The 27,749-nt window shown below is 36.4% G+C and overlaps 1 protein-coding gene across 8 annotated transcripts in view; it reads left to right on the top strand.

Annotated features, from left to right (window-relative positions):
* The window catches only part of MARCHF1 (membrane associated ring-CH-type finger 1), a 242,705-nt gene that overhangs the window by 89,150 nt on the left and 125,806 nt on the right, over window positions 1-27,749 (top strand). Inside the window, exons 1-2 of one of the 8 annotated variants that reach the window (XM_071556192.1) lie at window positions 16,379-16,452; window positions 17,774-17,809. The exons of 6 other annotated variants lie outside the window; for them this stretch is intronic. The gene's annotated coding sequence lies outside the window, so the exon portion shown is untranslated. Of the gene's footprint in view, window positions 1-16,378; window positions 16,453-17,773; window positions 17,810-27,749 lie in introns of those variants that run through there. One more of the 8 variants, XM_071556193.1, reaches the window with a different exon arrangement.

The following is a 27,749-nucleotide window of genomic DNA, read 5'->3' as shown; positions in this document are numbered from 1 at the left end:
AACACAGTTGCTGAGAGCTGACTTGCATTGGTCGCAAAGAGAAGTTGAAAGCTGATGTTCAGTTCTTAAGAAAGCAAAATGACAGCAATTCTTTTCTGACCATAGATAGACTAATGGAGATTTTTGTTTTAGAAGAGATTGTGTGTATTTTATTTTAAAACCAGAGAAGACCTATGCATAAGCAGAATTATAGTGAGGCAAACAGATATAAAAGGAAGCTGGTTTTGTTGTTGTTTGCTTGTTTGGGTTTTTTTTGTCCTGGAACATTTCTCTAATTGGCAATGTATTTGGTAGTCCACATAAATCGGTTTTTCAAAGATGTCACCATGAATAAGAATTTTATATTTGAGAAATGCATATAAGTACAGCTATACTACTACTAGTGCTGCTATTATTATTATTAGGTGAAATGATGTCATGCTGGACACTTTGAAGGAGGCAGATGTGAACTCATCCGGAGAGATGTATTCATGACCAGTAACAATTAAAAATTATTAGCTCTTAAAAATCTCATCTGAGACCTAAATTTGGATTTTGTTAATGTGTCCTAGGAACAAGTCTTTCAATAATATTTCTAATTGTCTTCTGATTCTTAGTGTTATTATGACTTTAACTCCAACCTGTAACTGAATTATTTACTTTAATTTTATGCTTTATGAGAATTCCAGCCTTTTAAAATTGATCATTTTTTTTCCTTATAATTTCATTTAGTAGGCCTTTGTTTTCTGTCCTGGCAAAGTTCTTCATCTGCTTTTTCTGTGTATCTTTCATTGTTTTATTCTTTTTTCTTCTTCATTATTCCTCTCCTTCAATTTAATGGTCTGTCCTTTTCATCAGTCTCTCTGCAGGTGGAAGTTTGTAGATTTTGTACTGTTTAAGTGAAACTAATGGGGTGGGAGTGTCACAGTGAGTGTTTATGACTTTATAGCAATTATTTCTGTGAAACTGGTGACACATTCCTCAAAAAATGGAGAGAGCAAGTACAGTAACAGTTTTGGGGGGGGTTTCCTACTTATTTTTTTTTCTTAGTATTGGTTTTACAAAGCTTTGATTTGATTCTATTCGGCTGTGGCTATAATGTGCTTACTTTATGTTAGAATAAGTCATAGCAATAGTCTCTGTTGCTTGTTGCAATAGAAGTACCCTAATACCCCTGCTTAGTTGTAATTACATTTGTGATCCCTGAATGGAAGAAAAGATGGTTTTTACAGATGTAAATTGAAGTGTTGTTATTGCAAGGAGTGTAAGTGGGAAGGGTTTTAATGATTCTTTGAAGTCAGTGAATTTTTATCCTTTTGCCATCTTTAACAAATGTTGTTGTATATTAATATTGCCTAAAAAGTTTCTAATTTGCTAGATATGACATGCAAATAAAAATGTATTTTTTCCTGTAGGAATGCCTACCATCTAAATATACAAAAAACATTGGTTGAGCATAAGGTTGTAGAGTGGTAGTTTTTTCTGCAAGCATAGCTTATTTGCTCTGTCACTTATGCGTTATTATTGGTTAAATGAAGAAATCACAGCCATAACTGAACAGGCAGCATACGAAGGCAGGTGCTCATATGTGCGTCATACTTGTAGTCATCCACTGCATTGAGTAAACTGGGCTATGCAATACAAAGAAGGGCACCTCTCAGCTTTTTGTTACTCTTGTTCTAGCAGGGAATCATGCTCTGGCAACAGTGGGGAATTTCAGTGCTTTTCTAAAGAAAACAGTTCTAAAAATTGCAACAGTAGGACACTTGATCTAAAAACAGATTTGTATCTGCTATTAATTGGATCCAGGGCGGACTTCACAGCATGCAGCAGAAAGGGAAAATCTTTTCCTTTGCGTCATGAATGTAAGGAAACTCTTGACCCAGTGCCACTAATAGCTGTGGCTTAGTTGACACAGTCTTGTAGCTTTTTTAAGCTGGTAGGACAGCAACAACTGAGGGCTGTGAAAAGTATTTCATTCTTAGCTCAGTAATAGGAGAGAGCAAAGCTACTTCATTCATTGCTTAGTGTCTCATAGGCACCAGCTTTTTAGTCTTTCTGGTAAATGCATGTTACAGTATTGTCATTATAGGTCTGATTCTGTCTCATGTCACTTCAGTTTTCCTCAGTGAGGGAAAATCGTCTAGCCAGTGGTCATTTTTCACCCGCATTTTCTATCTGAAATGAGAATTTCAGTGAGATAAGTGAGCTTTGGATTTTCAGTTAAGTTGGTTTAAGTTTACTACCTAGGCTGGAAAAAGCCAGTGGGATGAAATTTAAGCGATAAAATACCTTTTCAAGCTGCTGTGGAACATTGGAGAGAGTGAGCAAGAACTCACTAGGAGGAAGTTCTACAATCTATTTATGAGATAGGATGTTATTTTAAGGTAAATGATTCTTAAAATACTAATATCAATGAAGTGCTTATCAATGGATATGTCAGAAAAAAGTGGTAATCAGAAAAAGATGTGCCTCAGTAGTTTTTATGAATATTTAAGCATGCAAGCTTTGTTCAAGGTGCTTTGAGACTCATTTTTCAGGGAAACATGAAAGTGTTATCTAAGCATTCTTTCCTAAAGGAATTTCACAATACTCGAAATAATGTTTGCCTGAAATGGAGATTTTACTAACTTCAGAAAGTATTCAATTTCTGCTTCAAAAATATTTTTTAATTTTAGATTTCTTTTATTTTTACCTGAACTGGTTCGCTACTGTCATAAAACACATTTGATACCTATTGTGTCTTTTTTTATGCTAAAACCAAAATTTCACTAAATTCTCTTTGAAAAAAATAAAGGAAAAATCAAGAATATCTTTCAAAGATATTCAGTGTAGATTAAATTCATCAGCAAGTGAAAAGGATACAGTTTTCAAATATGATCATAGCAGACTTTTCAAGGAATTCGGTGCTGAATTGCATTATAAATTTAGCAGGCACAAGGCTTTTAACTTATTTAGACTCTTCAGAAAATCCAAAGCCTAATCCCAATTTAAGGCACTAAGTAAGTAGCAGCCAAAGAAGAGGATCTTTAGGTGCAGAATTTAGGGATACTCTTAGGAAAGGGTTGATTTTATTGGTTTTGAGATTTTTTTTTAAACTTTTCAAGTTGCTTTATTTCTAATGTGCCTAGTAAACTGACATGGTACTGTCTAATAGTGATTTTTACCAAAGCCTTTATTACTTTTTCCCAGTTCCTTCCTTTTTCAGCCATTTTGTAACTTTTTTGCTTCAAAGGATGTGTTGGATTTCCCTATGCAGTTTCAAATAGCTTTGCACTGGTGTATTCAAGAGCTTTAAACTGCCACAGATGTATATGCCTAGCTGCTAAATCAGGTATTTTTGTGCATTGGAGAAAGAGGTTTTCCACACCTATTAACTGAAGTTTGTGTAATGTGGTCTGATATCAGCATATAGTGTCTGCTTTGAGAGAGGTGCTGCCCCTGTGTTCTTGCTACACTGCTTACCTTAATGAAAAATGAAGGTATAGTCCCTGTTTGCAGTGTTTATTACTAGAAAATGTCTGTGAGCTTGTGCTGTAAATGGTCTTGAAATGTGCAGCTTTTTGTAGTTTCCTACTGAAAAGGAGCAGGATGGGATGGGGGGTGGGAGGGACAGAAAATGTTTAGAATTCAGATAAATTCCTGTTCCATCATTTTCAGTCTGTGTATTCATCCAGCATAATTTTAAGGGCGGACCTTTGCTATGTAAGAAACATGTGATGATGCACCAAGGCTGTGATTTTGCTCATGTCTTTAATAGGAGCTTTTGAAGTTCAGAGGTAGATAGATGGGAGTGGTGTCACATCTTGGAAGTGTTACAGTGTAATCCTAACTTTCAGAGCTGGGGTATCTGTGCTGCTCGGAGAATGGGAAATAAAGACTTGCAGTCTGAACTGGCGTGCACAATCCACTACTGTACTCTGTAGTCCAACAAGAAAGTAAACTAATCCTCTCTGATTAGCATGTGGAGATGCTGTAAGCCTCATAAATATCCAGCTTCCAAGTTCCTGTTTAGCCCAGATACTATGATGATGGGGGTCACATGACCTGTTGGAAAGCAATCTTATTTTCATAAAGCTGAGGTTTATAAAGTTGAGTTTTATTTTACAGTGTATAAATGGTGCATGATCCGTTGGTAGTTTTTGAGAGTCAGTCTAAGTGAATCTTAAACTGTTGTGCTTTGTAAGATAGTAAGATAGTCAACAGGAAATAAATTTTTAATCAGTATGTGATGTTAAGAAATTGCTTAGCTTTATAGCACAAGGGCGTTGGGTAGTAAATCTTACTTAATCCCGAGAATGAAATTATAAGCTTTTTTAAAAGCAGAATATCAACATATTAACCCCTTGTTAGTCAATTCTGACTCCTTTAAAATGGTAGTTATTCAGTGAGAAAAACTTGAAAAAGCTTATTTGTGTCTGAAAATATTCTTGGAAGGATGACTTCAGAAAGTGCACTGGAAAGCAATTGTAACTTTTCTCCTGATATTCGTTGATTGGTATGGGTGAATGATGAAAAATCATTCTCACCAAAAGTGAAATAGCAATGCGTAGAAGCTTGGTACTCAGAAGTGCTCAGTGGAACTTAAAAGAACTGTAACTGGTATTGGGTCTTCTCAGGTTGGATTTTCTTCCAGTGCTTATGCAGCAGTGTGATTACAGAACAAGTGCTTTACATCATCTCCTCACATTACACAGGAGTTAACTCCAAGAAGGACTACTTTTCTGTAGCATTGAGGAGAATTTAGGTTTTTTATTGAAGCCTGAAAGAACAGATAAATGAAATAGCATATTGCGTTCTGTCTTATCTTTCAAAACAAAGCATCTAGGCAGAGGTAAGATAAAAATATGATCAAATTAATCTTGCAATGTTTAGAAAGCTGGTAATGGGTAATGCAAAGAAATATATAACTTAAATGTGTTTGTTAATTTGGAATGAATAATTAAGACAGAAAATCTGAAGAAATACATAAAGAGAGTCCATTGATTTGCCCAGGTGTAAATGTCGAATGGTGTTTTTTCTTTTTGAAGTAATTTTATTGTCTTTCTTCTCATTCCTGCCTCCCAGCTGAATTACCACTGTTAAATGCCGAGCTCTGTGGAAAAGTAACAGATGAAACAACCCCCTCTAAACTCTTGATTTTTTGATCAATAAGCAACATGTAAAAACCCAAGTAGTTCTTATTTCATTATTTATTTTCAAAAAATGTTCACAGGCTTGGAAGTAATCATCAGATCCTTCAGAAAAGAAGCTTGAAGGACTTTTTTTTCTTAATCTGGGTCTGCTGCAATTTAAAATGAGGAAACTGTATTGTGATAATAAAGTTAGTATGAAAATGTTCATCTAAGTGTAATAACTATTTACAGAATTAGGTAAGCATCATAATAGCAAACTACATTTGATTAGAAATTAATATAATTGTACTAATTATGTGACTACTTTTGATATACTTCCACAGTTTTAAGATTAATTTATCAAGTGAATCTTATATTCTTTTGTCTTGTACTTTAATAACATTTTGAAATTCATTTTATCTGGAGAAAACAAAGAGGGGTGAAGAAAAGACTTGTGCATATTTAGAAGAATGCTGTATTGCACATTTCTACACTTAATTACCTTTATTTAATCACAAATAAATACCATGTTTGTTAAAGAAACTACCTTTTATGATTTCATTAAATTTCTCAGGCATGTAGAGTTTCACCCAGGCAACGTGTTTTGTTGTGTACTCAGTCAGTAACCCTTGTAAAAATGTTTAATTAATTTTTGCCAATGTTAGTATAGTTCTATTATACTCAGTAGGCTGGATGAGCTCCCTCTGGTGGCTTATTTGCATTGAGGACCTGTTTCTTTTCCTTGGTATCTTTACTCGAGAAAATAAGGTTGCTGACTCCAGGTATCAGTCAAGCACCAGTTCCTTCTGGGCTTACATTTTAAATGAAAAACATCAATAATTTTCTTACAGAATGAAACAACAGCATTTTAATTCATAGCAGTTTCAGTTTGTTAGCAAAATAAAAGAAGAGGTAAATCACACAATAGGTGGGTGACAGTAATTTAGCAGTGGCACTCATAACAATGTTTACTCTTAAACTTAGGAAATATCTGGATATTAAACGAAAATGTTTAGATGTTGACCATGAGATTGTGGATGAGCAGCAAGTAAGATTAAAACATGGATTCAGGAGAGAAAATTTTAGCCTCTTCAGGGATCTTCCTGGAAGACTCCCATGGTAACAGGCCTTGCAGGGAAGAGGGGTCCAAGAGAGTAGGTTGAAATTCAAGAATCACTTCCTCCAGGCCCAAGAATAATGTATCCTGATGAGCAGGAAATTGGGCAAAGGGAGCAAAAGACCTGTGTGGAAGAACAAGGAACTCCTGTCAATACTGAAAGATAAGCAGGGAACACACAGGCATTCAGAGAGGTGGTCAGAGTAAGTAGAAATAAGACAAGGGAGGCCAAGGCCCATCTGGAATTAAACCTGGTCGAGTATGTCAGGGAAGACAAGAAGGTCTACTTGAAATACATCAATAACAAAAGGAAAAATAAGGCTAATGTGGGCCTGTTACTAAATGGAGGGGGGACCCTGGTAACAGAGGGCACAGAGAAGGCAGGATTACCAAATGCTGCCTTTGCATCAGTCTTCTCTGACAAGACCAGCCTTCAGGAGTCTCTGACTCAAGAGGCCAGAGTGTCAGAAGAAAGGTTTTCCCTTAGTCAAGGAGAATTGGGTTAGAGAACACCTAGGCAGACTTGCCATTCACAAGTCCATGGGGTCCCCACTAGTGCTGCGAAAACTGGCAGACAGGATGGCTAGACCACTCACAATCATCTTTAAAAGGTCGTGGTGACTGGGGAAGGTGCCTGAGGACTGGAAGAAAACAAATGTCACCCCAGGATTCAAAAAGGGCAAAAAGAAGGATCCAAGAACTACTAGCCAGTCAGCTTCACCTCTATTCTTGGAAAGGTGAATGGAGCGCCTCATTCTGAAGGTTGTGTGTATCCACATGGAGGACAAGAAGGTGATCAGAATTAGTCAGCATGGATTCACTAATTGTAAATCATTCTTGACCAACCTGATTGCCTTCTACAATTAAACAATTACCTGGATGAATGAGGAGTTTGGCTGTGGAGTTTGTCTACCTCCACTTCAGCAAGGCTTTTGACACTTTCTCTCACAACATCCTCCCAGGCAACCTCAGGAAGTGAGGACTGGATGAGTGGACAGTGAGGTGGATTGAGACCTGTCTGAACAGCAGATTGCAGAGGGTTGTAATTGGTGGCACAGGGTCAAGTTAGAGACCTGTCACTAGTTGTGTCCCCCAAGGTTTCATACTGAGCCCAACATTGTTTAACTTATTCATTAATGACTTGATTGAAGGGAAAGGTGCCTCCTCAGAAAGTTCACTGATGACAAAGCTGGGAGGCATGGCCAATACCCCAAGAGTGCTATGCAGCCCTTCAGAAGGACATCAGCAAGTTGGAAGTGGGCAGAGAAGTTCATCAAAGAGAAAGACTGGGTCCTGCCCCTGAGGAGGAACAACCTTGGGCACCAGCACAGGTTGGGAGCTGACCAGCTGGAAAGCAGCTCTGTGGAGAAGGAACTGGGAGTCCTGGTGGACAACAAGGTGTCCATGAGCCAGTAGTGTGCCCTTATGGCCAAGAAGGCCAAGGATATCCTGAGATGCATTAGAAAGAGCACTGTCAGCAGGTTGAGGGAGGTGATCCTACCCCTTGACTTAGTCCTGGTGAGGCCACACCTGAAGTGCTGTGTCCAGTTCTGGGCTCCTCAGTATAAGAGAGACTTGAAGCTCCTGGAGCAGGTCCAGCAAAAGGCAACAAAGATGATTAAGGGACTGAAGCATCTCTCTTATGAGGAAAGGCTGAGGTAGATGGACCTATTCACCCTTGACAAGAGACAACTGAGAGGAGACCTCATCAATGTCTGTAAGTATCTGAAGGCAGGGTGCCAAGAAGATGGAGCCAGGCTCTTCTCATTGATGCCAAGCAATAGGACAAGAAGCAATGGACAGAAACTGACGTACAGGAAATTCCACCTGAACACGAGGAAGAACTTTTTCACTATGAAGGGGTCTGCGTACTCGATCAAATTGCCCAGAGAGGTTGTGGAGTCTCCCTCACTGGAGATAATAACTGTCTGGATGGAATTCCGCCAGATTCAGGATCACAGAATATTCTGAGTTGGAAAGGACCACAAGGTGATATCATTGAGACCAACTCTTAAGTGAATGCCTGTACTGGGATCAAACCCATGACCTTGGTGTTATTAGCACCTTGCTGGATGACTCGGATTGAGCAGGGAGGTTGGACGAGATGACCCACAGTGGTCCCTTACAACCTTACCCATTCTGTGATTCTGTAAAGAAAATTATTCAAGAATGTGATGATTGTGTTTTTAAAGTGGGTTAATCCTGTGGATGAACTAGAATATGAGTCAAAATGAATCTTGGTATCAGACTTCATTTAAACTATTTAATAAAATTAAAGATAAGCAGAATACATCTCCCTTTTTGTAGTTTTCTTAAAATTATGAAGTTAGAGGAATTTTGGGTCAAAACCACCAGCAAATTTAAAATTATTTCTCCATCTGTATAATGTTTCTTTCCACAGATCCTTTCTAACTCCATGTTTTTATAATTTAATGGGATTCTTATCATACTAGCATTGAACTATCCTCTCTCTAAAGCAGTGGGAGAAGTTTCAAAGCCAAAAAGCCAATGTAAACTGGACATAAGGTTAAAAACCCAGTTCAATATATATGATTTTATTTATTAAGGTGTTGTCAATAAAGCTGGTTATGGAATAGAATTTTTTAAAAAATAGAGAAGTTATAATTCTTGAAATATGAGTATTTAGCCAAAGATAAAATTTTGACTGTTTGTTTCTGAAGGAAATGAGGAGAAAGGAGTCACAGCAGATGAAAACAGGAGGGAAATAACAGTATTTGTAAGCTTATAAGATAGACATGTAAAATAAAGGGAAAAATACAATACAATCAACAGTAGACACCTGTAGGAAATTGAGAAGAAATATCTTATAAAAAGTGGTTTAAATGAATATTCATTTGCATGTTTTAATTAATAACTTGCATTTTTTCATGTCCCTTAAACATCCTAGTGGTTGACATTCACAAAACAAATAATGTTTAGCAAAAACGGCAAGTCTCTAAAAAGTAGACTTTTAGTATTCATGCAGATGGACCTTTTATTTTTTGATCACAAATAGTGCATCTGTCTTTGTCAAATAATGATCAAGAGCACAGTTCATAGCACAGTAGTGTGCACCTGAATATCTGTATTAAAAATAAACAATATTTATCTTCCACTCTAATTACATGTGGCTAGTCAGGGAAGCAAATGGTTTAGGAAATAATTTCCTTTTATGCAGGTTTTTTAAAACAGTTGCCTACTGTCTTAAAGTTCAACATCTCCTTGATATTGGCGATCAGAATTTTAGAAGTAAAAGGTCTCATATTTGAGGAAATTACTGGTGTACTTTTTTCAGGACTAAGAAAAATTGGAAATAATTGCTCAGTGCACCCCGTGGCTATACATTTTTGCAGCTGATGATAATGAACATTTTCCAGTCATCGTTTCATAAAGAAAACATTCTTTACTATCATTCTGTGCTCCTGGCTGCTACCTGAGTTCTTTTTCCTGCTCGACCAGTGCCATAACTGTGTTTCTTGTACTGTTGAACTTCATCCTGGTTTAATGCTCTCACCTAGAAGATTGTCCAAGTCTTCCAGCATTGTGCCCTGGTCCTCCTGTGTTGACTGACAGCTTTCAAGGTTGGCTAAGAACTTGAGTCCATTATTACCAAGAACTCTTTAAGAATAATGGATTCAGGTTTGCAGCATTTAACCCAAAACTAAGAGGATGGATTCCACTGCTTGCTAAATTTTGATGTTTCTGCTGTAAAGATTGTTAACAACTTTATGTTAGATAGCTGTTTAAATACCTTTTTTCATGTAGGGTGCTACGAAGAGGAAAATAATGGGAAAAATAGTGGGAAATAATACTTCAGGTATCAATATCTTTATTTACCCTCTTCTCTGAAGAGTTGCGTTGATGACAGCATTTGAATTTTGCATGCTGGTGGAAATGGGCAGCTAGACAACATGGCATGCAGGTTACATCCACTACTACAAAAACAGGAACAATACAGTTCCATTTTATTAAATGATACCTCCTTTATATTGCTAAAGGTCAGCAATGTTTGCAAGCAGACTGGTGGTTGAGAGGTTAGTGTTCATCATGAAAGTAGATGTTCATCATACCTGAACCAGTGAAGTAATAGGACCACTTACTATGTACAAGTTGGGTACTGCAAACTAGAATAAACATTTCTTCAGTAGACACTGAAGCAGTATAATTCTTTTATTTTGTAATGTAAATTTGTTAAATACATAGTCTACCCATGTGCCTAGAAGTTGATAGTTTACTTTTTCTGTTAGTTTTTATAAGGTATAGCCCATTTAAACAAAAATTCAAAATTCTAAATGGGCTGTTCAAGTTACTGGCATTTTGTAGAACTTTGCCAGTCTTCCCTTCCCTATTTCATGGGGCGCTATAGTGTGATAAATGAATAGTATACTTGGTTTCGTTTACATGAAGGTCTTTGTGTTTGGCAGTGAAAATTAGTTGGTTTTAATCCTGTTATCTAAGAGATAATGGAAATAATTGATTTTAACAGCCAGGGGAAACATTTTATCCAATCTGCCCATTCATTTTTCACTTTCATCAAATCTGTTTTGGCTAGGTAAACCTTTATGTGAGGTATGGGTCTTATTTTAATTGAGTCTCAGCTATTAGGTTTTGATTTTTTAATTTGCTTTTTGACTTGTACCCTTCCATGACCTTGGATTTACAGACGTTCTAAAGATGTTCTCAGCTGTTCTACCTTGGCAATTTATCTACACAGAATATTCAAGTGACAAATAGATTCTTCCATGTTTGCACTGACTTCTGTTTTAGCCTCTCAATGGAGGAGAAGATCAATGCTTAGTAATGCTGTTGATTAAAGGATATGCAATAATGTACAGTATTCTGTGAATAGCAACACAAAAAATATCCAAAGACTTTAGTTTGAATTTTCAGTTGATTACTTCCTTAATATCTTTAAAACACCCATACTGCTGCAATATGCCGTATTACATTACCTGGTACTTCTCAGCACTTCAGTCAATTATGAAGCTGTAGAAGGCAAAGGAAAAAGCTACCAAAACCTCCCTGAGGATCTAGCAACATGATGACAACATTCAAGTTTACACCAACTCCATGTAGTATTTAAAAAGTGACTTCTAATATGACAGTGACTTCTAATATGTCATCTCACAGCCATTCGTTCTAATTTTTGAAGACTAGAAAAGCTGTTGATGTTTTTAAAATAGCTTTTAAATTTTGCTTTTGATGAAGATGTAGTTGAATATGAGTTCTGCTGAAAACTCTTGCATTCCTGAGACTCCTCCATTTGAAGCCAGCTCACAGTAGAGAACAGCATTTTGGACACAATTGTCCAGGTAGCAGAGACCAGGTTTTCCCATTCAGGGAAAAGATATCTGGAATCTGCTGCTTTGGAATATTTGTGTTTAGCTAAAGATATCTTTCATATTTGCCCTAATTCCATGACTAACTTTGTACTGCAGTAGGCTTAAAAAATGTCAGAAGATCTAAAGGATTTTTTCATTTTTCTGAAAACTTCATTTGGTTCCAGTGTCATGTAACTTCAAGATGCTATGGAAGCCCAAGGGATTGCTTTACATCAGTCTTGTTTGGTCTGCATTAGACTACTGCCAGCTGTAATTTTAAGTGTTAGAATCTTCTCCTAGGTAAAATGACTGTCCATCCCAGTTGATCATTATCTCGTACTAGCATTCATCTACTCCCACAGCTGCTGTAGTGTTCGGACTTTCTTCTCTGTACCAAAGCTATAATTATAAGGCAAGCTATTCCTGTTACATAGTAAGAGGAGCATAGTATATACAGTGTAATTTTTCTGTTTAATTTTTAAGAACCGTGAAACTCATTACTAAGTCTCAGGACTATAGACTGTATGTCTGTACCTTTTTGTATGTTGTGTACTCATAGCCAATGGATCTTTTCAACAAATAATGTGGAGTCCAAACTACCAACCTGTAGGTGTTTTATCTGCAAAATGTTGTTTGGGGTTTTTTTTTTTAATTTCAATAGAGCTTTTAGCTGAAATCTCATATAATAGCTACAGTACATCTTATCTAAAGACAATTTTATGTGAGCAAAAAAGTAGAATTATCTGTTTCTGATAGTGGAATTTACGCAGGTAAACATTATTCTGGGTTTTTTTTTTTCAGATCAAGAATCTTGTAAAAATTTGAGATTCTGTAAGTGATGGCAACAAGGCAGAGATATTATATGTAAGCTGCCAGTGAATTGGCAATACATTAGTACATTGTTTCCTTGTAATTGTGTTAAAAATGGGGTGCGTTGCTGTTTTTCATTCTCTCATTGACACTTGCATCACCATGGTTGAACCATTAATCCTAGCTGATTAGATTCTCCTCTTGGTTCAATGCAGTACTTGTGTGTAAATGGGTATGGTGAGAAGATAATGTGCTCCTTATTAAATTAAACTAAAAACATTGCATGTGTAGATAGGGTTGCAATTCTTATTCCTTGTGTTGTCAGATTCCTACAGAAATGCTTCCAGGAACGATTTGTGCAGGGAATGTATGTGTCCTGAGTGTGGGAGAGGACATAATATCCTCAGAGCTATGGATGAAGGGCATAGATGAAGAGGTTGCATGTGTTCCAGGCAAGAGTAGAAACATACAAGGTAGTTGTCCTTTTGTCTTGGTTTCCTTCATATTCACCAAGATCTGACTGGAACTGTTTATAAAGCATGTACTGAAGGGCATATGTGGAGTGACTACAAAGGAAGTTGGATCTCTTGGCTTATCTGAGTTGTGATTAGTAGGGTTCCAAACCATAAGCAAGAGGAGGGAAGGGTGATTCTTTTCTCTTTTGTAGTTACTTGCTTCAAGAACTGTGAATTATATTTTGAAATGTAAATCAGTTGCTAATGCACACACATAGCTCTCGTCTCTGACAATAACATTTTCACCTGCTCCAGGTGAAGAGTTTTCTTCTGTTATTGTTATCCTCTCTAGATTAAAACCCTATCCTTCTGCTTTGCAAGGCAACTTCATACTTCACTGAGCAGCTGTCATGCTGTCCTTCAGGTGAGACATGGCACTGAAATTATGGCTTTTTGGGTGGTACATTTACCAAAATTAACATTCTTTAAATAGAACACCACAGGCTGACGACCATAGGGAATAAGTGAAAGCAGGTATATTTTCTAACGAAGGGATTGTGTGCGTAGATATAAAATCACTTTGTTTACAAGTTTGAAATGCATTCGGACTCTGGGAAATAAAAACACATTGTAAATTGAAATCAGTAGTTTTGTCGTCTCTTCAAGATGTGCTCTGCTGTTCTAATGCTGTTCTGAGGTCATAGCTGTACTAACATCGATGCAAAGTTTTACATTTTATAATTCTGTCATAGTAAACTTGAAAAAGCAAAGATGGAAAACTAAAGTTTACTGAAAAATGATCCCAAGTGCACCTCTGCCACTGACGTTTACTGTGTGCATTTGGATATTTGGGATATTTGGGTATTTTCTAACAGCTTCCTTACCATGAAGCAGTGGTGCTCTCTACATTTCTGGTTATAGCAGTGTGAGGCTTGATTGGTTTGCCACTTGTTTTAGGACTCAGGCTGAGAAGAGCCATATGCAGCACATGTACAGTGAAGTAAATTTAAGTCTCCACATGATGAAGAAATGTAATTAGTGAAATATTCAAGCAGAATGCAAGCATGGACATACTTAATATTAAAATATAGCTCTTGTTTTGTACTTTTTTGTTATATATGTATTAACATTATAGGTTCACTGTGGGTGAAAGAAGGGGCCACAAGACTTCATAATTCTGAAAAAAACTAAACACATGATACCCTTTAAGATCTTTATTCTAGCTAAAACAGATATAGATGGGATTAAGGAGGTTATTGGTTAACCTAGAAATCTCTGACTTAAATCTTAAATTCATATGATTTAAAATGCAGAAGTATTGGCACAGTATCAAAAGACATGTTGACTTTTATAAGCTTAACTGGACATGAAAGCATATTTAAAGGAAAGCTTCATTTTAATACCATAAACCCACTTTTCTATCAATGTTTTTGTTAAAGAGGTGAGTGATTATCATGACAAAGCAGTGCCAGGCTTAGGAATTCTTAATCTTGTTGTGCCTCAGAGGAAGGAAAAGAGTTTCTGTAGCTTTAAAACTTTCTGTTAAACTAAGAAATTTCCTTTGCATTATAGTCAAGTTTAAGATTAACAGTTAAACTTTATAAGTCTGGTATATGACATTTCTTGTCTTTGAATACTTCTGGAATAAATTTTTGTTTTACTGCTGTCTTGGTAGAGCTGGAGCTTGTCTTTATTTATATTTAAAATTCAGAAAATTAAGCCTGTGTAGATTGGAAGCTATTTGTACTTGCATCCAAACTAATTTTGAAATATAAATAAAAATGGAATAAGCATGTAACATTTAACTAAAAATGTGTAAAGAAACTGTATAAATGCCAATACACTTAATTTTATTTTTTGTAAATCTGTTACATGACTATGGATGTAGAATATATATATTATAAATATATAAATATAAAACTGCACAAATGCACATTTCTTGTAGCATCTGTTAATTCCTAGTACAGATTATGTTTCTTTGTTAATGCATTTGATAAACTCTTATATATACAACATGCCAATATATCTTAATTTAAACCAGTGATATAAAACTGGGATAGCAGTGTGAACCCGATCACAATTGATCTCAGGCTAGTGCCTTGTAAGCTCTATTAACTCAGACTGAGAAATAGTAACTGAAGTAGTGGAGCAGTGAATCAACGGTATTTTAAATCCTCCCTACATGGCTTTGTAACAGAATCCAGGCTGTATATAATGCTATTATTTCTTGTTAGAATTCCAAGTGCCACTGTGTATGGCTAGAAATAAAGATGATTTAATTCAAGGCTTGGGTATTTTTTTTCTTTAATTGACAACATATTAAAACATTGTCAGTGTTTGGTCTGGGTTGTGTTTTTCTTTGGGGGGAGGGGGAAAGAGGGGGTTCCCCTTTCATTTCTGTATTATTCATATAGCTAAGAATTTGACTCCTGATCTAAGAATTTCTTTACTATTTTTCAAAATCAGTTTTTCTGGCGTTCCTAATACTTGTTAAGAACAATAGATTGTTTCAAGAAATAAACATTAAGAGTTTCCTTTTATCCATTTTTGTAATACAGCACCTGGGATGTTCTTCTATTGTTTTGCATTTTGAAGGGAGAGAAGATAGTGAAAGAGTTTTTCTGGATGTTTGTTGGGAGTGAGAAGCTCACGTAAATGACATTCTCTGAGTGCATGTGACTACTGCAACGGCAGCACATCTATGTCTGCCTTTGGCTTGTCCTGCTGAGCTGGCTTCTGGTGATCTCTTGGAAAAAGGCAAGGGCAGCAAAGGGTTAACTTTTTACTATCAACCTCAGAAAGGCACATTTGCAGTCCCTCCCAGTCTTGTCTTCCTTTTACACCTCATTTGCGCACCGCTGCTATTCACTTCCAGGCAGATCCTTTGACCTAAGCAGATTATTGTAGACGCATGAAGGGCACAGCAAGCTATCCTGTGCTTTTAAAGGAGGAGATTTTGGCTCCAAAATAGGACACTAAGCTTTTCAGCCTTCTGCTGCTGTTCCTAGTCAGCACGAGGCAGTATCTGGGGGTGCTTAGTGGACTCCTGTGGAATCGGATGGGAAACAAAAGCAGAAGTGGCAGCTGCTGCAAATGTGGGAGCCTGTGCCGTTAGTGGGAAGCGATTGCTAATAAAGGCCTGCGAGACCTGGGTTTCCTTGGTTTCCATGACAGTTATTAGGTAACACAGAAATTGAATTGTCTCCCACAGTGCTCCTGGGGGATAGTGGTGTGAGGGCGTGCTCCGGGAACACGGACTTGCAGCACCTGATCACTCTATGCGTGTGAAACTCTCTGGACTGTTGTGCCTTACTTCTTTGTTTGCTGTGTCTCATTTGTGTTTGCGATTTGCTCTGCTTTGCTTTGCCTTTTTTTTCCCCCTCTTGATGAAAGACCCTGGCATATGCTACACCATTTCTCAAATAATATTTTCCCCTTTTTATTTAGAGCTGAGCTTGGCAAAGAAAGGATATGAACAATTATACAGGTGGGCTACTCAGGGGGAGTGAAGATATAAGGCATCCAAACAGGTACTGGCAACCTGCAGCACTATAAAAATGCCCCTCCAGCAGATTTCTGTAGTTCCAGCGCGGGAGACTGCCAGCAATGGGAGAAGTTCAATGGGCACAAACAAAGAGAAGAGCAAGGAAGTCGAGGTAAGAGGAAGGTTTCAATTTGCTACGGTAGGACAAGTCTGCCTTTGGTAGCCAGTGGGTTTGGCTGCTCAGCAGGATGCAGCGTGCTGGAGTGTTGCACAGCACACATGGGTGCAATGTGCTCTGGCACACTGCACTGAGATTTGTGATAGCAGCATCTCAGCATTACAGAAAGAAGGAGCCTATTTTAAAAATAAAATACATAAATAAAGGAAGTCGCAAACAGGATTAGGGGGTTTTAATGCTTTCATTTAGAAGCGTGCAGCCTGCTAGTACTGAGAGTCACTGTTCCCTATAAGCTGTCAAACAGCAGTTTCTTTATAACAAGGTTGGATGAAAAAGTAGTTTTAACAAAATTCCTATCTCTGTTTAAAAACAACTGTTCTAAAGCCTGCCTCTCTAATACATGTTATTCATAGCAAACATAAGCATGAGCTCTATAGCTTAATCTTTTTATCATTTAAAAGGTGTCAGTGTTTAATTTTATATCCCTTGATTGACTGATTCATAAACATATAAAAGTGTTTCATCAGTAAATATTGTATCCTGCTGTCTCCCAGTTAAGAAGAAACTGTAGGTTCATATTATATTTATGGTTAGTACAAAAAATACAGAAATTCTGTGCAATTTTAATGGTATTTTAACCTGCAGGATTCTCTTGTGCTACATATAGATTAAACATGCATTGTGCAAGGCCAAAAAAAACCCAAAAAGGCATCCCTTCTAACCCCAAACCATAAGTAGTCTGTTTATAGATGTAGCAATAAATATATATAACATAGACTATAACGTAGACATCTGCTTTGCACAGGCATGTTTTTTTGTCTCTATGTTTTTCTTTTCCTCTTGCTTATGGAAAATAAGGAACTATTGGGAAAACAAACATAATGTCTTTTAAGTGTTGTCTAAGAAACTGTGACAAACTGCATCCCTGAAAGAAAGAGTCTTTGTTGTTTGTGTGACATAGTTTGCAGGAAATTGTCAAGTTCAACAGTTGATTGATATTCATAAAAGGTCTGTGTGATTGTGGAAAAGTATTGGTTTGTTGGTGTTTTTTTGTTTTTGTTTTGTTTTTGTTGTTGTTGTTGTTGTTTTTAATTAAAGATAATTTTTTTGCCCAACATTTGGCTATGAAAAGTTCACTGAATATGATTATTCTGTTTTTATTGTGAGCACTTGTGTTTAAGCAGTGTCCTTCCCTGGAAGTAGTCTCCAGTTGTTTACTGATAGCACTATCATCAGAGTTCCTAATATTTTGAGATTTGTATCCTGAAATGGAAAACCTTTGCTCTGTTTTTATTCTTCCATTGTCTGGTTAAAGATGAAGATTCAGGTGGAAACTGTACTAAGACTCAAGGTGTGAAAAGCAGAAATATACTTGGCTTAAAATTGCTCTGTGGCATTCTTGTTTTAATTTGATCATTAGAGTTAAGAATACATGCAACATTCACACAGGAGTCAGATAAGTGTGATAGTTAATTTAGGGAGATGGGGGAAATGTGGAGCTCCTGAGTTGTAAGAATCATCTCATGCATTTTGATGGTTTGGTTTTTTCCTGTAAGGGCTGGGTTGTGTCATTTCAGCAAGACTCCAGTGTCTCAGGAAACAAAGTTTCCTCTTGAATGTTGTGGAAGTCATATACCAGAAAAGATCAAAATGGCATGAATACCTAAGTTCATGAAAGTTGTCTTCTAAAATTAATATAAAAAGCACCAAACACCAATTGTACTAAACTCCCAAAAAACTTGAAGTACATGGTGCTCATTGAAATGTATTTGCCAAGTGCTCTCTTCTGGGCAGAGCAAATCCTTGTGCTTGAATATTTGCTCATCCCTTAAGGCTTATGGCTGGAATTCATACAGTGTAAAAACTCCCTAATGCTATTGATAGAGATAGTAGATCAAGCAGTAGAGACTAATGTTTTTCACATAACATCTGCAGTTTAGGTCAATAATGATGATGTTCAGGTTTGTTTTATGGATGAAGTGTAGGAATAGTGAACCAGCCTTTTTATTCTCTAGACAGAGATTGCTCAGGCTTCTCTTCCAGGTCTTCTATCCTGGCAAATCTTGCACAGCATGGTCCTCACAAAGGGAAACTTCCTTGCTGGTAATCAGTGTTTGTATCTCTGTTGGTGAGGGTCTTCTGGGTTCATGGTATCCACTGTTACTGTTTCTGCAAGTACCTGCTTCCTCTGCCTTTCCATTAGCAGGACTTTGCATGTGAAAGTTAAAAAAGTAGTTAAATGGACCTCTAGCTGAGAGCATCAAGCTGGTTCAGGTTCAGGAAGACACAAAAAAAGGAAATGTCTGAAAGGTCTTCCAGTTGCTAGGATAACAATTGTTAGGATTGTATGCCAAATTCTGTTACTGCCAAAGAATTTTATATTATGTCCATAAAACAGCATTACAATTTATGAAGAGTTCATCTTCTGTCTAATTGCAGAGCTTGCTGCAGTGAACTATTTTCAAGTTCATGGTGAATTATGTAAATCTGCCTGACTTAATCATATTCAACTGAGGTTCTTAATGATGCAGCTCATTCTGTAGTGCTTTTCTGTGATTTTTAGATGCTTGTAGACATGTTTTATTTGAAGGATTTAATATGTGTCTATGCACATTTTTAGATGATTGCCAAACATTAAAATATTAATTGTGGTGTCGGTTAGGAGCCACAAGTGCCCATAATGGAATTCTGCCCAGTAGTAAGACTAGAGGTGTCATGATGGCTAGAAGGAGCTTTTTCAGGGAATCTTTCTATGTAGTATCCTTTGTGGGGGCAAAAACTTCAGTATAGTCTCTTCTTGCAATTTTGAGTGATTTGCCTCAATAGAAGTTGTAGCTAACAATGGAATTTACATCATTTTTAACTACAGAGCCTCTTTTAATGTAGTCTAAAGATGAGGCACGTTTTTTCCATACTGAAGCAATGAAAATGCTTAGGTGTTGAATAACCTGTTGCAGCAGCTGTGCACTACATTTCCATATGCAAGTATAATCTTCTGCTGGTTTGTTTCACTGATTTTGGGAAAGCTTAACAGTCATCAGTGCTACTTTTTTTGCCCCTGAACATGTGAGTGAGCAAGCTGTCTTTCTTATTCTTTTAGTAATGTGGTTGGAAAAGATTGTTGCAGAAATGAAGACCAAAGTATAGAGAGTAAAGTGCATCCACAACATGATCTGGTCTCTGTTTTTTTTATTTAGTAGTTGATTCAGGTTTTTCAATATTTGAGAAATATCATCAGTTTATAGTGAATTGTGTTTCTGTGACCAAGAAAAAGACTTGGGTGTTAGTTTTCAGAAGACTACTAATAGAACTGTTGTTTAGAATGAATTAAATCAGTAACCTCAGGATTAAATTATGTCATCAGGACTCCAAATCTAGCAAGTTTTCAAAAACATAGACTTCAGTGCCTTTGTGAACAGGGCCATATTTATAAATAATCCGGAATTTTATGATATAGTATTTTAACTGTTATGTTGCATTTCTTGTTGAATTTCTCTACTGTGATAAAAATGGTAAAAGAAATGTATATGATTCCCGAAGAACATGGTTGATGATATGCCTGCTGTGGCTGATAGTTTCATTATTTGTTTGTGAACATACACGTTGTTCATAAATTTGCATCTTTGTCTTGCATATGCACGGGTATGGATTATTATTCTAAAGTGAGTTAAGTGCAGAAAGAAAATTTCATACAGTGAAAAAATTGAATAGGGCAAGTGAGTGAAGGTAAGTAAAAATACCATGTAATGCTAGCCAATATTTTGCAAGGGTGATAGAAAAAAGGTGACTAGTGTGGAAAAAAATACTTGGATGTTGTATACTCAGAGTGGTAGGAATAAGTTTGTAAAACTGGCAATTAATGTCATTATATGGGAGAGAAGATACTCAGTCTTGATTTGGTTACCTTTCAAGATTTTCATGAGAAGAAAAGAATGGCCTTTTTGCTGTGGCTTTTGGACACATTTATATTGTAGTATGACTTGCTTGTTGTGGTGATGAGTCTTTGTTGCCCCCAAACCAAATCCAGTATCCTACAGGTATTACCAATTTTGATATTCTGTAGTTACTACTAACAAGTAATGACTTATCCGTGTTATTATTGCTTTATTTATGTTTTTATCCTTTGCTCATAGCTTAGTGGCAAATAATTTTCTACTAACTGTGTTTCTATAGTCTTAATAGGTTTTATTGTTCTGGCAGAGGTGAGGAGGACTACTAGTTTTCTTCACGGAACTTCATAGCATGTAGTAAGATGCAAGGAGGAAGGCTCACTCCAGTGTTTATCATACTTTGGCACAATAATTGAGTACTGCGCTCTGCATGGTTCTGTGTTGAGAAAAACATTGGATCTCTGTCTGTTCTTCAGCAGTTCTTCAGGTTTTGCCATCTCAAGAGAGCAACAGAACTTCCACTTTGGAGGCTTTAAATGTTACCAGGGAAATACTTTTACATTTATGCCGGGAGTATGTTAAATTAGATTTGAACTTGGTAATTTTGCTGTAGTGTTTGTAGATTAGAAAGAAAAAAAAATGAATGTGTTGCTCAAAATTATGTGTGCTCATTTCATGTGAAGAGCATGCATTTTTTTTTTTGTAAGCAGATCTTCAAGTCAGAACTGAGACTAAAACCTAATGGTTCGTTTCAAATGCCACGTTTGAGTAGCAGCTAACATTTATTTTCACTGTCAGACTAGAGTTACTGCTAAGGTTTGCCTTAAAGCTGGTAAATAGTTTAGGAGATATTGACATGTTTTTTAAGGAAGAAGCAGTAGCTAAATTATTTTGGTGGGAATGTATTATTTTTTATTTACCTATGTTATCTCACTTGTTACTTATTTAATTTTAAATAGATGTAAGGAGATATACAATTCCTTGTGTGCTGCAAATAAAGTAGTGTTTATGTATTTCTATTAAGTGATCATCATGGCATTTGTGAAGTACATACAGAAATATTTGATACTTGAAACATGTCTGTAATTAAAGAAAAAAGGTACATATCAATATTGTTTTATTGCCTTACAGCTTTAAGCCAAGCAATGTGTTGGGGTTTGTTGTTGTTGTTGGTTTTTTTTTTGTTTGTTTGTTTAGATTTTTTTTTTTTTTTAGATATTTAGTGTAGTTAAATTTGTTAGAGGCTTTGATTGCTTTCCCAGCAGGTAAAAATAGAGTAACTCCTGATATGGAAAAATGTCACTTATACCAGTGCTAATAAAATGGCTTAAGACATGTGATCCAAGGAATAAAAGTTTTAGAATTGCAGGATATTGATGAAATTACTCTTAAGCCAGATTGATGACTTTGTTTTTGTGCTTGGTTAGCTGACAATCTCAAAATTTCTTAGGTATAATTTAACAGATAAATAGATGTGCTCATTTATTGCCTAAAATACTGTTGGATTTTTTTCTACAGAAAGGGGAAGGATGTTTGTTTTCAAAGACAGCGGCCTGAAAAGAGTCATGTAATTATAGCCTTTCTTGGAGGTATGGTTTTATATTCAACAAGAGGTATGGGAGTGGCAGGATGGATAGGTGAAGCTCAAGTATATGAATCAGGTTACTGTTGTACTGTGATGTATTGCTTTCCCTTCACAGTTTTCCTTAATGTAAATCTCATCTTGGACATGATGTCACATACAATTTATGACAAAATCTCTAATTTGTTTATTGTCAATATTGAATGGTATTTCTCTAAAGAAAGGTTATTCTCCTTTTCTTTACATGACCATGGTTTGGACTTCTATGCTATGTTTGCAAGGAAATCCAATTGTCTGCAGTTATAAGACACTGCTTCCTGGTGAAGTTTTTAAGTATTTTTATGGTGATAGAGTGCTTCTGTGCTCAGTGGTTGAAGTGCTCCCAAAGTACATCTATAAATTGGACTGTGACATGCTCAGTTATCTTTAAGATGCTTTAGAAAATTAAGGTCTTTATCAGTAACTCTTCTGGCCCCTGTTTGGGAACTGTTATTATTTTGGTCTGCCATATGATTCTTATGACAAGCAATTTCATGGCAGTGAGAGAAATGACAAATGTGACCTAATAGAGGATAGGGTTTTTTTAATAATTTTGGATACCTGTTCCTTTATAGTACTTTTGTGAATAAAAAACATTCCTCTGCTACCAGTTAGAAAATAAGACATTGCTTGCTCTGCTTTTATTAGCATGCTTAGGGATAATTCAATTCTTTATAGGCTGCTTTTCTTGATAAGATTATGCAGAGGCTACAGACTGCATATTATTTTTGTCAGGCTTTTTACGGAAAGTCCATATATTTCCCCAATTTCAGTTATTGTGTATTGACTAGGCATCAAATACAAGTATTGATTTTAAAATTGATCTTTTCACTGATAAAGGATTTGAAGCTTAAGCTTCCATATCTCAGTAGCCTTTTGACTATGTTTGTAGCCAGTGCTTACAGACTGCTGGTGCATGTTTGTGGTGCTGCTGAAGTTTGACTACAAGTCTCATGAAGAAAACTCACATAATTCCTTTTATCTCTGGAATTCCCAGTTCCAATACATTGAAAGTTGGAGCTTCCCTCTCCTACTCTAAAATGGCTCTAAGTTTAAAATATTAGACTTCAGATTTCATTTAATTTGGATTTCTTTCTAATTTTATTAGAAACATCAGCTCTATGTTGTTAATTATTGTTATTAAACATCAGTGTTTCACATTTTAGGGTGGAATGATTTAACTGCAAAAAGAAGATAGAGAATCATTCTTGGCCTACTTTAAAGTATTAGTAGTTGTTTTCTAGGCTTTGAATACACAAGACTCTTGACTTCATTTTTTCATCAGTGCTATCTTTTAAAATTGTGGCAGCAGGAACAGTCTGTGTAGGCAATGGAAGCATTTCCTCATTCAGAATATGTTTTTAACTGTATCCATGTTGTGGAATGAAACTTTTCAGTCATTAGCATGATGTCTATACCTTCATTTATCTCAATTATTAGCTAAATGCATCCAGCTATGTAATATAGAAGTTTGGGACTATTTTAGAGTCAATAATAAGAAAACGGCCTCTTGAAACAATTGGATGAATTGTCTGAATCCATTGACATGTGATCCAAAGGAAACCCTTTTAGTTTACTCACAAGATATATTTGAGATTACAGCTATATTTTACAGCACCATCATGCTGAAACAGTTTCAAGTAGTTACAGTAATGTCTTATTGATTTCAAAGAAGTGTTTGTCTTATTAGAGAGATTTGTGATCTAATGGCAACCCAAATGGAAAAAATACCAAACAACAAAAACATGCTGTCATAATTTCTCTTAAAAAACCACACTTGCAGATGCTTAAAGGAAGACTTTTCCTTTCTGTACTGTACCATTCATGCAGCAGTCTGTTGCACTGGCTTTGTTTGTTCGTGGGGGATGAAGATACAGCTTGCACTTCACTCTCTTATTTCTCCTTATGATCCTGGGCAAGAAATCAGAAACCTTCATTTCAGTATAGGATGTAAATGTCAAGTACACAGTGCAGGAACAAAATGAAGTGGGGCTAAGGTCAGACAGGAACACTGTTAGTGTTTCTGAGTTTTATCTACATTGAGTATACTCCTCCCATTTATTTCAGACATCATCTTTGAGAGAAAAATAAAATGCTTCTCATCACTTGACTTCTCCAGGTGTAGGCAAGCCATTACCACAGTGCAAATGATTAATTGGACAAACCTTGTGGAAATAGTGCATTTTGTTGGTGAAATATGTTCTGAAGATGGGCTGCCTTTTTAGCAGTGAACCCTGCAGTGCTGGTGAGTAGGGACCAAGATTTCTGAGTATGCAGTATCATCTGACAGATGCAGCTAGAGATGGTTGTGATTAGGCAGCGTACATGGCCCAAAGAGGAGTAACTTTGGTAACTTTGTAGACTGTGTGCCTGGAAGGACACAATCTGCAGTGCTGGATGAGAGAATGAAGAGTGCTGGAATGGCATGGGACAGTGATTGCATGAATGTTGTGAAAACTCTACTGCTCTCCCAGTTTTCTGACCACTTCCAGACTTCCACTCTGAATACAGGAGATCAAACACAGGTGGGAACGTGAGTTGTCTCTCCGAACCCAGTGTCAGGGCTGTATCACTGTTACAGGTGGGCAATGACAGGAATGCCTGTTAAGATTCTGTGATGCTGCTGCATTCTCCTCCAGTCAGGAAAGGAAGTCACAGCATGCACAGGGCAGTGCTGCTCTGAGCTCAGCCTGTCCGCCTGCTGTGCCTGAAATCTGCTTCAAGTCTCATTAGTGAGAAATCCCCACTGTAGGCACTCTCTGCAGGTAGTGTGGTTTGGCCCTCCTGAGCCACAGTGAAAGTACTGAGTGGTGGTTTGCTGATGGTCCTCTTCATAGGATCCCTGGCCAATCATTTAGTGCATGAAAATAGTCTTACTTTTTGTGGAAGTTTTTCATCTGTATTTCTTCCCTCTCCCTCCATGATCCATAAATGCTGTTTCTCAATCATTGTAGCAAGGACTAGATTTGATGGACCACCTTACAGTGCTCTGACTTTGATTCTAATTCCACATATATTTTTCTGTGCTTTCATTTTTCTGCTCTGAAATTAGTTTGGCACTGCTCCTTCTGCTTTCATAGAACATCATGAAATCCCCCAGTGAAGTCCATTTTTGAAGGGACTTGTGTTGTGTTGTTTCCTGTGGGTGGATCCTGTAGGTAAAAAAATTCCATGGAAACAATAAGCCCTTTAGCTTTTAATGTTCTGACAGAATTGTGAAAGTTCTGTGCATACAGTGCAGCTTGGATCAACTTACTTCTCATGCGGAAGCTCCTTGTTTTTTGGCATTTTAAGCTTTGTTTAGAATGGAAATGTTAATCACTTCTCTCTTGTGTATGTGTTGAGTGTGGTTGAGAATTTGGACTGCTTGTTTCATTATCAATTTAAAATTTTTGGATATTAACATGTAAGAACTAAAAATCATAAGTTAGAAGAGGTTGGAAGAATAATAGCAGAATTTGATGCAGAACTGTTGAAACTTAAGTAATGTATCACTTGATATTTATGGCCTCCAGGATATAGCTTCTCATTCTTGAAATTTCTAGGGCCTTTTTGATTGTGGGAGCGTTTGAGGATTTTTTTATTCATGTTACTGCTCCACTGTGGTTTTAGCAGTTAGGTAGAAGGGGCAGTTTAACATTTTCATGAATTATTTCAAGGTTCTGGTTTTCCAATTAGGCTCATAGTAGTAATTTCTGATAAAATAAAAAACTTAGTAGACTGGTAAGGTTAGTGCTGTGAATACCAAATGTACAAGCTGTTAAAAAGATCACCCTAAAAGAAATGATGATCTCAAAGATTGTAATTCAGAATTACCTACTTCAAAACATTTCAAACTGAAAAAAAAAAGTCAAACTATTCAGAATGTGTTTTGCATATTTTCACAGATTGTGTCGTCAGGCTTTTTCTCTGCAATTAATAATAATTGCAAGACAATGCCTTTCTAAGAGAAATTTGGCATTCTTGCTTAATAACACAACTTTAATAAGAGTTGAGCATTGCAGTCTTTACTTCCAGAGGTGTCATAGTGTCAGCATCTGCCACCAGTCAACCTGGACAGAAAGATTTTGAGTTAATTTAAAATTTTAATATAGAACTCTCTACTTCTGAATTGCTGCTGTCTGGGTGATGTCTGGATTATAGGAGACATATGACAGAATCAATTTTCTCTCCGAAGCTAATGTAACCATTATTGTCAAATAGCTAAGCTTAAATAAATAGATTATGACATAACTAGGAATAGCTGCTCTGCTGTTGCTATTTGCAGTTCAGTTCACAATGCTGCCATACACAAGTGATGGACCTTCGAGGTATCATTTTAGTGTCTGTTCTGAAAAAAGTTATTAATCTACAGTATTTTGCTAAGCTCATTTTTTCCTGAATTGGGCGAAAATTTAAACATCTGATAATTGAATTGTTGATTCATAAAATGTTTTGTGCTAAAATGGTAATGCCAATTGTTATAGATATCTCTGTATGGTAACTTAACATGCAGATAAGTTAAATGCACGTTAAATGTGTTTGACTAAAGTTTAACTGAACTCTTCAATGTGACGTACTTTTTGGTCTTGTTTGTTTTTTTCCATGGAAGCCCTACATTAATACTTGGTAATTTCTGATTGTGCACAAGCATATTCTGTTTGACATTCACTTTCTGGCAGGCTATTTGGCACTGGCTAGAATCACAGGGATTGAACACTTAAGAAACAAATGCTGTACTTCTACTAGTAGGGAGGTATTATTCTGTTCAAAATAGAAACAAGCAAACCCTGCTAGTGTTGTAGCTCTTCAATGAAGTAATTAGTCAAAATATACCTTGCCATATACCTAGTCAAACATTTAGACTGCAAAATAATTTGTATATCTCCTTACATTACTGACAACCGACATTTCAGTGACACTGAAAATAAAAATGTAATATTATGTGTCACGTAAGTTTAAGTGATGTAACAGCATATCTGAGTTCTTAGACAGTTGGCCTGTAATGCCGATACCTATTCCCAATTTTATGCTACTTGTGTACTACAGCTTCTGTTCTGTAGATATTGAGTCTCACAAGTTTCCTAGGGTGATCTTTTGACTTACTGTTCTATCTAATGTTAGAAGGGACTGTTGTGAGGTTGTGCTTGGGGGTTTGTGTGTGTGGTTTTTTATTTGGTTGGTTTTGTTTTGTTTGTTTGGTTTGATTTTGGTTTGTTTTTGGTTTGTTTTTTTTCACATGATGGGATTTGGCTGTTTTACATTATTGGTATCTTTGCTTCATCTAATGGGTCTGATTATTTCTGGTTATTGAGTACTGTATCTAGGAAGCATTTTGGTTGTAAAATTAGTTCTATAAGGAATTTTAAATCAGTTCTATGCCAGGGGTATTTTTATGTGACATAGAGTTTGTTTTTCATCTGATCGAGCAATTTGTGAGATTGTGTTCTTCATGATAATCTCAAGTGGGGTTTTTTCAATGCCTCCTGCAGCTACCTATTTTATCCTGTGATAAAATTTCTCTAAAATTGTAACAAATTGAGGCTGTTAGGCACTTAAAGAACCTCCAAGGTAATCATCAATTGCATGAACAGTATTTACTTGTGAGTGACAGAGAATCAGGTTTTGGCAAATTTGAACCTTGGGCAAAAGCTTGCCCAAATTTACTTTTTTTTTTTTTTTTTAATACTGTGAAAAGGCTGATTTTGGAAAAAAATGGAAGGAGGGTGGCATTTCAGGATAAAGGACATGTTCTATTTTATGCACAAAGCAACAGGGAACTTTTACCAGGTGTCCTCATA

Source organism: Pithys albifrons, chromosome 5 (genome assembly GCF_047495875.1).
Source record: "Pithys albifrons albifrons isolate INPA30051 chromosome 5, PitAlb_v1, whole genome shotgun sequence".
NCBI lineage: Eukaryota > Metazoa > Chordata > Aves > Passeriformes > Thamnophilidae > Pithys > Pithys albifrons.
This window is presented reverse-complemented; position numbering and strand designations above follow the sequence as displayed.